General features: G+C 32.1%; 1 pseudogene; it reads right to left on the bottom strand.

Moving 5' to 3' along the window:
• Window positions 1-6,341: 6,341 nt before the first annotated feature.
• LOC110661594 (uncharacterized) lies at window positions 6,342-7,578 on the bottom strand (annotated as a pseudogene).
• Window positions 7,579-12,491: the final 4,913 nt, after the last annotated feature.

Raw genomic sequence — 12,491 nt, 5'->3', positions numbered from 1 at the left:
AAGATCTTTTTGACTATGTATGGACCATCCTAGCTTAGGTTAAACTTTCCTCTTAAATCAAAAGGGACGGGCCGAGCTTGTTTCAAAACTATGTCTCCCTCTTTGATCTTTCTTGGCTTCACCTTCTTATTAAAGGCCCTAGCTATCTTCCTCTGATAAGCCTGCATATGATACAAGGCTCACATTTTCTTTTCATTAATCAAAACTAGTTCTTCATATCTCTTCTAGGCCCACTCATTTTCTAGGATCTTAGCTTCTAGCATCACTCTTAAGGATTTGACCTCTTGTTTAATGGATAGCACTACTTTAGTCCATACACTAAAGAGAACGGGGTTGCCCTCGTGGATGTCCTTGTAGTACTATGATAATCTTAAAGAACATAAGGGAGTTTTTCAGGCCAATCCTTATATGTTTCGAACATTTTTTCCCAACTAGAACATTTCCATTCATATGGGGACCACACATTTCCTGTACGTATTTCTTTCATTATTTGCTCAGCCTATTTTTCTATCACACATAAGAGTTTGTAGAATTGCCCCCCAGCTAAAGTAAGTTAAGTGGCTAATCCATGAATTGTTGCTCTATCTCTTTTGTAGGCTTATTACGAGTATTCTCTCACTTCCAGAGACCTCCTTATGTCTTCATATCATTTTCCTTCTCCCTCTAGGTCCACATGTGCTACTACTAATCCTTCATAGCATAAAATTTTACTCCTCATTAGGATAACTAGCTAAGTCAACTTTTGATCACTCTTTTCCTATAGTGACACCCGCGTGGCTTGGGAATCGGCCATCTGATTTTAAGCTCGGGGCATGTGCTTCTTGGTGCTTTGTTAACAAGGCTATAAATTTATCTCTTTCTTCTTGGGTTAAATCTTCAGCTAACTTAATATCTTTAGGATTATTTGGTGTACCCAAATTAATAGAGATCGATTTTAATGCATTAATAGAAATTGATTCTAAATGATTATAAATGCTATGCATATGCCCATTAGAATAAACATCAAACAAGTAAGCAGAAGGACTGGTCATATTGTTGATCTTTGCCTTAAAATCAGCATCAAGTATATCAAAAATGGAAACATCAGTATCACTACTGTGAGCATTACAAAAGACAGACTCAAACTTAGGGGTGTAGCTTTAGGTTCTTGGTTTCCATGCAGTCTTTAGATCAATAGTGCTGATTTTCTGCTCTAATTCTTTCACATGTGATAACCCCTAATAATATGTCAAGGTAATTGCCCCCTCTTTCAGAGACTTAGGAGGCTTTGGCTTTTCTTTCTCTTCAGTTGGCTCATAGCCTAAACCATAACTCGTGATCTGCCCCTTCATCTCAAGAAAAGTCACCAGGCCATCTATTCTTTTTCCTAAGCCCATGTCGGGAAAAAACTTTATCCCTTTCTTCACAGTAGCCACTTTTAGATCCATCTAATTTTCATAGATCCCAACAACTTGAAAATCAGACACTAGTGGAACTGAACCATCTTGTTGTAATGTAATTATCTCCACATCAAAATCAGTTCAGACATCCAAAGGACCCTCATCATAGCTAGAATTATCACAAATGTCAACAACCATTATAGACTGAAGTTCATTGGGCTTTTGGATGGGTTGGATAGATTCACTAGGCTTTTGGATAGGTTGGATAAGTTCATTGGGCTTTTGGATAGGTTGGATAAAGTCAATAATTCTGTTAGGGTTATTTGGGAGTGATGGAGATCATGTAGAGACTTTGTGTAGGTAGAAATTTTGGCTAGGCATGGGGCTTTTGGGTTGATTTTCTGGGTCAATTATCCTTTTGGCATCAATTAGGTCTTAGATATCATGCTTAAGTTGAAAGCATCAGTCGGTGTCATGACTGTGGGCTTAGTAGAACTGGCAATATTGGTTGATATCATAGCTAGGTGGGAGTGGATTTAGTATTGGTCTGGGTGCTAAGAGCTACAGGAGGTCTTGAACTTTGAGAAGCTCCAAAACTTCAGATAAGGGTTGGCTGAATTGGAAAAAATCTCCTTGGGGTGTGAGACACAATTTGAAACTTAATAACTTTAATGCCACTTAATTGGCCTCCCTTGGGGCCTCTTTCTAAAGTTGATCAAAATTTTCTCTTCTAGCTCAAACATCATGGCGTTCAATATTTCATTAAGCACAGCCATAGTTTCTTCCATCTTAAGTAGTGTAGGTGAAATCCTTACTAGTCTCATCCCTTTCCCTAACCCAAGTGACCTGATTGGAAGTCTCTTTAGTGTGTTTTGAGGCTATGTTTACTCAACAAAATAGGATTTAAGGGTTAACCTAAGTATGCTATATACATGAATGCAATGCATGAATGGACCATTTTTTTCTTTTTTTTTTTTCTTTACTTTTTCTTTTTTGCCTTTACTTTTACAAAACCAAAACCGAACCATACCAATAGAACAAAAAATGAACCCAAAACCAAACCATATAAACTGAACTAAAATCGGACCAAAGACTGAATCAAAACAAAAAAAAAAAATCTCTAGAACTGAATCTTCGCCCCCTTATACCTTCAACTCTCTCACGTGCAGGGTAAGAAAAAAATTATATCCTAGGCTATGGTACACTGGACACACCAACAGGGAGTGGTCCAGGACGATCCTTCCCTTACAAACAAAGGATTTATATTCTTAAAGTTTAACCATAAGTAAGCATCCTCTTGCTTAACACAGGTTTTGAAATGGACTTGGGCCTATACACACATTGGGTTTATGCATAGGCCTAGGTTCATCTCAACTACCACTAAAACTTATGGTTTGAACAATAAGGTTATAAATCCAGCATAATAAAAATTTACGGGGTACCTAGGGTTGAAATCTATGGCTCATGGGCTTTATTGGGTAGGAAAAGGGTCACCCATGCGAGAGCTTGTCCATTAAGCACAACGGCCGGAGCTGTGGCTCTTTTATATACTTGAAGGTACGGGCATGGGGTGCTAGCATTCACCAATTCGTCATAGCTCGAGTAGAACCATGATTTCCTTGGCTAGTACTAACGAGGCTAAAAGGGTAAGGGTGATCCGTGTGATAGTGTAGTGCAATGCAAAAAGTTTAACAAAGGAATAATATTAGACTAATAGAAACATGTTGGAGTAACTATCCATTTAGTCCCCTGTGGAGTCGCCAAACTGTGGGGGTGGAGGAGTGAGGCGAAATATCATCCATTAGAATTATATAAAATACATCAGGTAATGCCCAGGAAAGATGGTGGAGTCACAATGGTCTCACTTAAGTATCACCTCCTTAGACAGCATTTCCTAGATGCACTTCATACAATCCTAATAGAATCAAACCATTGGTAAGTACCGTCTTCCCATAACACTACCACGGTACTAAGGATTTATGCCACGAAGGCATAGATAGACAGGAGTCGCCACCCGGGAAATAACCGGGACATATTCAGTGTTTCTTCCGAGGGTCATGGATGGCAACTTACTCCTTGCAGAGTTTCCACAACCGTCATTACCATAGCCCAATGTCTAGGTTCGAGATAGTGGGTACGTAAGGGGAAGGTGTTAGGCACCCCTTACGCCTGGTCTAACCTCGTTGATTCGAGTGCCAGTCCTCTACTAATGTTTCTAGAAGTCTTGTTTATTATTCCTTTATTAAACTTTATCCTAAAAAATGCAATTCTAATCCTACACACGCAAGTAATTCACAAAAGAGTTATTGTTTACACACAATTTTCATGCACAAGTAATTTCTATCTATGAGATTGCTAATTATTTAAATGATATTTACCAGATGACTAAAATTAATTTATTATTGAGAATTTAATTTACAAACAAATTCAATTTCAAATAACCCTATGTTTCTATTTAACCTAATTAATTAATTTTCACCAAGTTACCCTAAGGATAATTGAACTAAGTTAATTATGTACATGTATAATTTATTCTAATATCACATAAGGCCCAAACAATCACAACCTAATAAAGATTTCTAACATGCAAAGTTATTTTACAATTACCAAATATTAAATTAAATTTATTTACATGCCAATGTTAGTTTAATTTACAAACAAGATTAATTTTAATTTACAAAGTATTTATTTAAATTAATTACATGCAAAAGTCAGTTAAATTAAAAACAAAGTTAATTTTAATTTACCAAATAAAAGTTCTATTATTACTACAATTTCATGCCAATGGTTATTCGATAAGTTTAGAGTTACTTACCTGTTGGTAAATGCAGTTTCCATTGGGGCAAGCTACCCTTAAAAAAAGATATTCTCTTCTAGTATGGCAATGATATCCCTAGCTTACTCCCGTTTAGCTCCATATAAGCTCCGCGCAAATGCCCTCTTTGGTACTTACCTTAGGGCTACTTACCAATTTTTGTTTGTAATAAAAAATAAAGAAAACAAAAAAAAATATTATAAATTGAAATTATTTATAAATTTAACAACAAATAAGTCATCATTAAAAATTATTTGGGCCTAATTTGTGTAGAATTTTTTTCTTGCTTACTGAAAGATTAGCAGTGGATAAGGCATTGCTAAAAAGTAGGGCTGTGCATAGTTCTTGGGGGAACCGAACCGAACTAAAGAACTGTAAAAGTAAGGTTGTGCATGGTTCTTGGGAGAACCGAACCGAACTGAAAAATCGTACTTTACCGATAGAAACTGCACCAAACTGAATTTATTTTAATACTTTGATTCGATTCTGGTTCTTCACTAAAAACTAAACCTGAACTGTACCGAACCAGAACTGAACCGAGAACTGAATTTATATATATGTTTTTCTATATTTTTTTAAATGTATTGTATACTTTCAATATAATTATATCTACTTATGTATGTATATATAATTATGAATATAACTTAATATTACATTTCATTTTTCTATATTTTCTTAATAATTTTAGTTATAAATACATTAAATTACCTTATCATTCTAAATTATAAATATACTATTATCTTTTATTAATATATATATATATATATATATATATATATATATATATATATATATTAATTCTTAATTATATTTGTATTTTATAGTTAAATAGTTAAAATGTATATTACATGATATGCTTGTACTATTATATTATATAATATATTTAATACTAAATTATATATGCACATTAGTTAAAGATTATATAATTTAGGTATAACTAAATGATAGATTATGTATTAATAACTAAATTCAAAACTTAAATGCTAATTCAAGTATGATTTTTTAAGGAAATAATTACATAAAATTATTTTAAAAATTAAAAATCGAATCGGAACCGAAGAACCGAGAACCGTACTGAATTAGAATCGAAACAATGAAGAACCGAACCTAAATTGTACTGAAATTTTGGTTCGATTCCGGTTCATAAGCAAATCCCGAGCTGAACCAGAATCGAACATCTCTACTAAAAAGTATTAATGACAACTTTATATAAAATAGTAAGTATTAGCAATATAATGTCACTAAAGGTAATTAGTGACGAATTTTCATTACTAATTTATGTTATTAATGATAAATATATGCAATTGTAGCAATAGATATGTTTTTATTAATATTTTTAATAATAATATAAACCATGTAGATATTGCCAAATGTCTCTATTTACACATTTATATATATTAGCTTTCTTTTTGATATGCACATTGTTTTATCGGCTATATAAATTCGTGATTTAAATTTTTTATATATAAGTTTTCTTATATGATATAATATATGAAAATTCTATTAAATTCATAATACAGTAGAGATTTTTTTTAATTTTATTTATTTAATTTTATGAAAATCTTATTACTTAAAATATATTATTTTTTATATCAAATTTATTATGTATTTCTTCTTAATATAGAAATATTATAAGTATTTGTAAATTATAGGAAAATTTGAAGAATTTATAATAATTTTATTAAATATAAAATTATTAATTTCTTTTTATTTAATTCCCATATTTAAAATAAAATAATTTAGTCCATCAAATCAACTGTTATTGTAGGCAAAAAGCTTATTTTATCCTTTCAACTATTAGCAAAAATGTAAAAAGGCCCCTAAATTTTTTTTTTTTTTTGGGTCCAAAGAGGCCCCTCAACTATTTAAAATAGTCACATAAAACCAAAATGAACAGATATCAACTCAATGTGAACTAGAAGACCGACGGACATTTAACTCCAACTATCTGCTGTCATCTCTTCAAATGAAAAAGGCTTACGTACAAAGTCATGAGGGTTCATTATCTCCTTTCAACAAATCCATTTCTAAGCTTAATTGGAGAGTCTTCTACAAGAAAAATGGTTGATGAGCTTTGGAACATGGCAAAGTTATCATTAGTAAAAGAAACTCTAATCTTGCTCAAAAGGATAAGGCATTGAAGTTTTTCAAGTAAAAGGAAAAAAAATTGAAAATAGCGGCAAACTGCTGAGAAGGATGTGAGCTATAGAATATGCCTCCCATCTCTTACTAGTACCATGAGACATATATATGATGCAAACCAATATAGGGGAGGACTAGCATACAAGAAATGTGAAGCAACTTAGATATGCATTACGAGAAATGCAGTGGTTGTGCGTGGAATGATAAAGGTAGTAAAGCATTCTGATTTTTGGAATAAATCATGTTTTTTTTTTTTTGAGCGCAGGATAATGACCATCACCTTCAATCATTTGTTTCCTTTACCTAAGATTATGAATTTCTTGTAGTTTAGTAGAGAATTTCTTCTTTAAGGGAGTAATGTTTTGTCTTGGAACTGTATCTGGAGAACAAAATGAATCTTCAAACCTCTTTTCACCATTGGGAGATTGAAAACCCAAGGAGTTTTCTCTAGTTGTGACCTCACATAATGCAAAATGGAGAAAAATCGCCAAAGATAATATTGGGGATGCAAACAGAAAGTTTGGCAACTGTTTCAACTGAAAATATTTAAAGAAACTAACGTTCAAAAAGTGACTCTAAATGTAATTGTATTACACAAGTATTTTGGATTTGCACCAAGGCCTCATTTCATCTAGGTCACATCCATGACAAATATTGTAGCAGCCATATGCTCGAAAAGCAGCAAAGGGAAGAGAAGTACATGCACAGCGGAATGCTCTTGTAATTAAAAAAAAAATAAAAATAACTTTACGGCCAAAAAAGCTTGTTTTTTCAAGAATGCATAATGATAAACTTAATGCATTGTTTGCACCAGCTATTCAGTGGTACAACCCTTCAAGCAAAAATAGAAAATACAAATGGTTCTGGCTATCGTGTACCTGATATAATTAAGATCTTGATAGTGTGTTTTTTTTAGTGTTTTTAAATTGTTGATGGACTCCTCTTAGAGAATACATCACCTCCTTTAGGTGTTCATATGATTATTTTTTAGTCTCAACCATATGCACTAGTGCAGGTGATAAGAATGCATTTTGTAATATCCTTTTCATGAGCTAATAGGGTTTGTCAATGAGAATGAACTTACATGTTTTATTATCATGCAATGGGTTCAACTCTATTTACTTGTATCCTTGGCCTTGGGATGAGGACGTGATAAAGTGAAATTCTAATATTCCCAGATTCTTAGAATGGAGCAGCAGATAATCATCAAAGTACTGCTGTCTTCTCCGAGGGAAATTCCATATCTAGTATCAACTGTTTGACATTCTAAGTTCAGAGACATTCACTGTTGATGCACAATATGCTAATGTAAGTGAACTGTAATGAATGATATTTGACCTTCTTTAATTTTGGTGTAACATGTGCCATTTTAAATAGTTAAGGGGCCTCTGTGAAAAAAAAAAAAAGGAATTTTTTTTTTATATTTTACTAATAATTAGAGGGTTAAAATGGCCTTTTGCCGTTATTAAATTATTGGACTACTAGCCCAGTGCATGTTCATTCATACATGCTTTGATTCAAAATAATTTTATATGAATTTTGATTCTCTTATAAAAAAAAATTATATAAATTTGATAGACATGAGTTTTCAAAGTTGCTAAATATATGTTTTTTTGTTATTATAAAAGAAAGCCTAATCACAAATATTACGAATCTTTATATGAATGCCAAATTACTAAAAAAGAAAAAAAAATCAGAAGTTTAGTTTTTTTTCAAATTTATTTTATTCTTTTAATTTTATTATTTTTAACTCAAATTATTAATATTAATAACAATTTTAATTTTTTAATATAATAAAACACAATGGAGTAGAATAATAAGTGTGGATTAGAGCTGTGCACGGTTCTTGGAGGTTCCGAATCGAATAGAAATTATTTTGATATTTTGATTTAGTTTTTATTCTTCGTTAAAAATCGAATCGAAACCATATCAAGATGAAATTAAATCAAGAACTGAATTTATATATATGTTTTTTTTATGATTTTTTAGATTTATTATATATTTTTAATATAATTATATATATTTATATACATACATATAATGATAGACTAAATATAATATAATATTATTTTACATTTCTTTATACTTTCTTATTAATTTTAGTTAGAAATACATTAAATTACCTTATAAGTCTTAATTATAAATATACTATTATACTATATATGTTAATTTATAATTATATTTATATTTTATACTTAAATATTTCATAATTAATAAATAATTAAAATATATATTATATGATATATTTATATTATTATATTATATAATATATTTAATCTTAAATTATATATACACTTTATAGTTATGGATTATATAATTTAGAAATAGCTACAAGATATATTATATAATATATTATGTATTAATAATCTAATTCAAAATTTAAATGTTAATTCAAATATGACTTTTTAAGAAAATAATTACATAAAATTATTTCAAAAACTGATAATAGAACCAGAACTGTACCAAATCAAATTAAAACTGAAGAACCAAGAATTGTATTTAATCAAAACCAAAACAACAAAGAATCGAACCGAAATTGTACCAAAATTTTGATTCAATTTCGGTTCTTAGGCAGACTTGAACCGCACACTTCTAATGTTATTGAAATTGAATTTGGAGAAATACAAAAATTTAGAGCTTTTCAAACTGTTCTTATGAATGTTTTTGATTCCAAGATTGATGGAACTTTGATGTTGATGTATAAAATTATGGAAGAACTATTCAAAATCAAAGTTCATTTGGGTATTTCAAGCACTAAAGCTGGAGAAACCAGTAAGGCTGCTACTGGTTCTGTTCCTCAAACAGAAAAAGAAGAGGGAGAAGAAGAAGAAGAAGAAGAAGAAGAAGAAGAAGAAGAAGAAGAAGAAGAAACCGAAAAAGAAGAGGAAGAAAAGGAAACAGAACAAGAAGAAAAGGAAGAGGAAGAAGAGGAAGAAGAGGAAACTGAAAAAGATGAAGAAGATTCCGATGATGGAAATGGAAAAGGAGGCAGCAAAGAAGGAAATGGAAAGGATATGAGTGACTCTGAATCTGAGCCGGAACCACAGACTCCTGCTCCTGCTGCACCTACGAAAGAAAAGGCAAAAACAACTCAAAAGGAACAAAGAAGCAAGCAGAAAGAGCAAACTAGTAAACCATCTGGCAAAAAGGCTAAAAATGGCAAAAAGTTCACAGTAGAATTTGATACTACTGCTGCAACTGAGTTAGCTACTGGCCCTATTGTTCCCTTAACACCTGGAACTGCAATGGCTGTTGAAATCCTTCAAACCTTGAGTGATAAACCTGTCAAGACAAAAAAAGTGAAGATGGCTGCTCCAAGACAAATCAAAAGAAGCTCTAGGCTGAAAGGATAAATACCCATACTACATGTTTACTGATTGAATTTTGTCTGACAGTCTGTCTCTTAATTTGCTACTTACTTTGCTATTTTTAGTTTTCTCAACTTTAATTAGCTTGTCATATTATCTACTGTTTTGACTATTTTGTTTACTGTACTTAAACTGGATTTTGGTTTATACACATGTGCATGTTTTCTCCCATGTTCTTTTGATGCTGACAAAAAGGGGGAGAAATGAATGAGTAATCTTATTAGTAATCTTGTTGGTATAACTTGTGATTGATACTGTTTGTTGTTAATATATTGTGCATATTGTGCATATTTAGTTAGTATTTTAGTTTAACTTGCCTAAAACTCCTTGAGACAGAAAATGCTTATGAATATTTCATTGAAATTATTAAGGGGGAGTTATTTGTGATTAAATGTTGATATAAGAACATACATAGGGGGAGTTATTCTCACATATACATTCATACACATACTCACACTTGTCAATATTTAATGGTGATTCAATTGAGTTTTGTCATCATCAAAAAGGGAGAGATTGTTGACCCCACAAGCTCAAAGGAGCATAGATTTTGATGATACTAAAACTCAACTAGAATCAAACTAACATTGTTTTAAGTGTTGTGCTTCTCAAAGAACAAAGAAAAAGACTAAAGGATTTCATGATGGATTCGTGCTTTTGAAGAAAGGATGACATTTTAAGATAACACAGGACGAATCAAAGAAGATAAAAGAAGAAAAGGTTACCTTCCAAAACTGCATTGAAGATCAAAATTGAAGGTACATATAGTATAGAAGTTAGTTTTAACTTTTAGGATTGCTTGTGAAAAGAATTGAGGAGTAGAAGTTAATAATATTTATTTTCAATCCCTCAAAAGATTTTCTTTTAAATATCATTAATGGCCTAAAAGCATTTGATTATGATTTGGTGTAAAGTTTTAAAGTTTTGAAAGTTATGCAGAAAAGTTTTCCTGGTATGCTAACTGGTTTACTACTTGTTTTGGTATGCTAACTGGTTTGCTACTTTTTCCAGTATGCTAACTGTCTCAACTCTGCATAACATCGCAGAAAAAGACAAAATAATGGCTATTTTCTTGAAATTCGAAATTGTAACATTCAAATGAGTTCTCAAACGATCAAAAACGTTCCAAAGCTATAAATATACCTATCCTTGGTCATTTTGCACTGAATGAAAGTCTCTCTACTGTTCCTAATCCTTTAAGATCATAAAAGCTTTCATTCAAAGTGCTTAAAGTGTTTTTATTGCTCATCATTGGCTTACCTACTCATCTCTTCTTTATAGATTGTGTTGTATTGAGTGAGAGTGAGTTTTAAACACCTTAATGTCATTTATGAGAGGTCATTCAAGCACCTATTGAAGCTTGATTGTGAAAAAGTGTTTGGAATAACACTTGGTAGAAGTGTGAAGCTACTTGTAAAAGCTTTGGTGAGAAGATTTGTAAAGCTTTGGTGAGAAGATTTGTAAAGGGCTTTTGTCTCTTGCCCTTAAAAGAGAAGAATTAGTGGAGTGAAGACTCAAAGTGGGATCTTTGAGAGAGTGGATGTAGGCTAGTTGAGCTGAACCACTATAAAATTTTAGTGTTCAATTTTCTCAACCCTTACTCTTTACATTTATGTATTTTAACTTTCTGATTGATGTGCTTTTGCTGATATGAAAGTTGATACTGTATATTGTTAACCTTGTTGCAAACTGAGAAAATTGGTTTACTGCTGAATTTGCTGATATCTGATTTAATTTACTTATTGTTTTATTTGCTGTCAATTAATATATCTAGTGTACTGCTCTGTTAGCTGTGTTGTGAACTTATTCAAATTACTGAAATTCCTACTGAATACCAATATATTCTGTCAGATCAGTATACTGATTGCTTATGACCCAACTTTGAATCAACTTATTAATAGAGTTGTATTGTTCATATTTCACATTAGAAAATTAGGTTATATCAAGCTGTAATTTTTCAAAGGTTTTGAGCAAGAACCGAAAAATTATTTTTAGAGTCCAATTCACACCCCCCTCCCCCCCTTGGACATATTTTGGGACATCACAAATGGTTCTGGCTATTGTGTACCTGATATAATTAAGATCTTGATAGTGTGTTTTTTTTAGTGTTTTTAAATTGTTGATGGACTCCTCTTAGAGAATACATTATTATTAATTAATTATTATTATTATTATTATTATTATTATTATTATTATTGTTGTTTTTTTTATGGAAGGTTAAGAATAAAAGTGGAGGGGTAAGGGAAGGAGTATTTTGATGTTTTCCTAAAGGGTTACGATGGAACAGCTACTGAAACGGTACAGGAAAAACATGTTCCACGCTGCTCAGTGGCCAGTGCTGCTATAGCAATGTCAAATCAATCCCACATCGGGCAGAGTTGGGAATTATTAATTATTTATAAATTGAATGCGGACACAGTGTAATGGCTGAGCACAGTTGCGTGGGCTTCTGACCCAAGCGGGAGCATTAAGGTGATGGAACGCCGCTCCAGTTAAGATAGCCGGATTCGGTCTGGCTAATTTCTGGCTCGCCCGCTCCAAGCTGGGAGTTGAACCATGGGTCCCAGGCGAAGGCTCTGGGAGTCTTGGTTCTTATTAGAGCAGAGGGTAATGCGTGAGGCTGGCTTCACAGAGCAGCGACTACCTCTCGCTCCTGGCAGTGGAAGGATAACAAGTCGGTGCCACCCGAGTCCGTATGGCTTGATGGGCTGTGCTAACTGAACCATCACTTTTTTTTTTTTTACGTTTTTCCTTTTTTTTTTTAAATAAATGATTAAGAAATAATTAAAA

This window comes from Hevea brasiliensis, chromosome 14 (genome assembly GCF_030052815.1).
Source record: "Hevea brasiliensis isolate MT/VB/25A 57/8 chromosome 14, ASM3005281v1, whole genome shotgun sequence".
Taxonomy (NCBI): Eukaryota; Viridiplantae; Streptophyta; class Magnoliopsida; order Malpighiales; family Euphorbiaceae; genus Hevea; species Hevea brasiliensis.
Note: the sequence above shows the minus strand (reverse complement) of the source record. Positions and strands in the feature narration are given on the sequence as shown.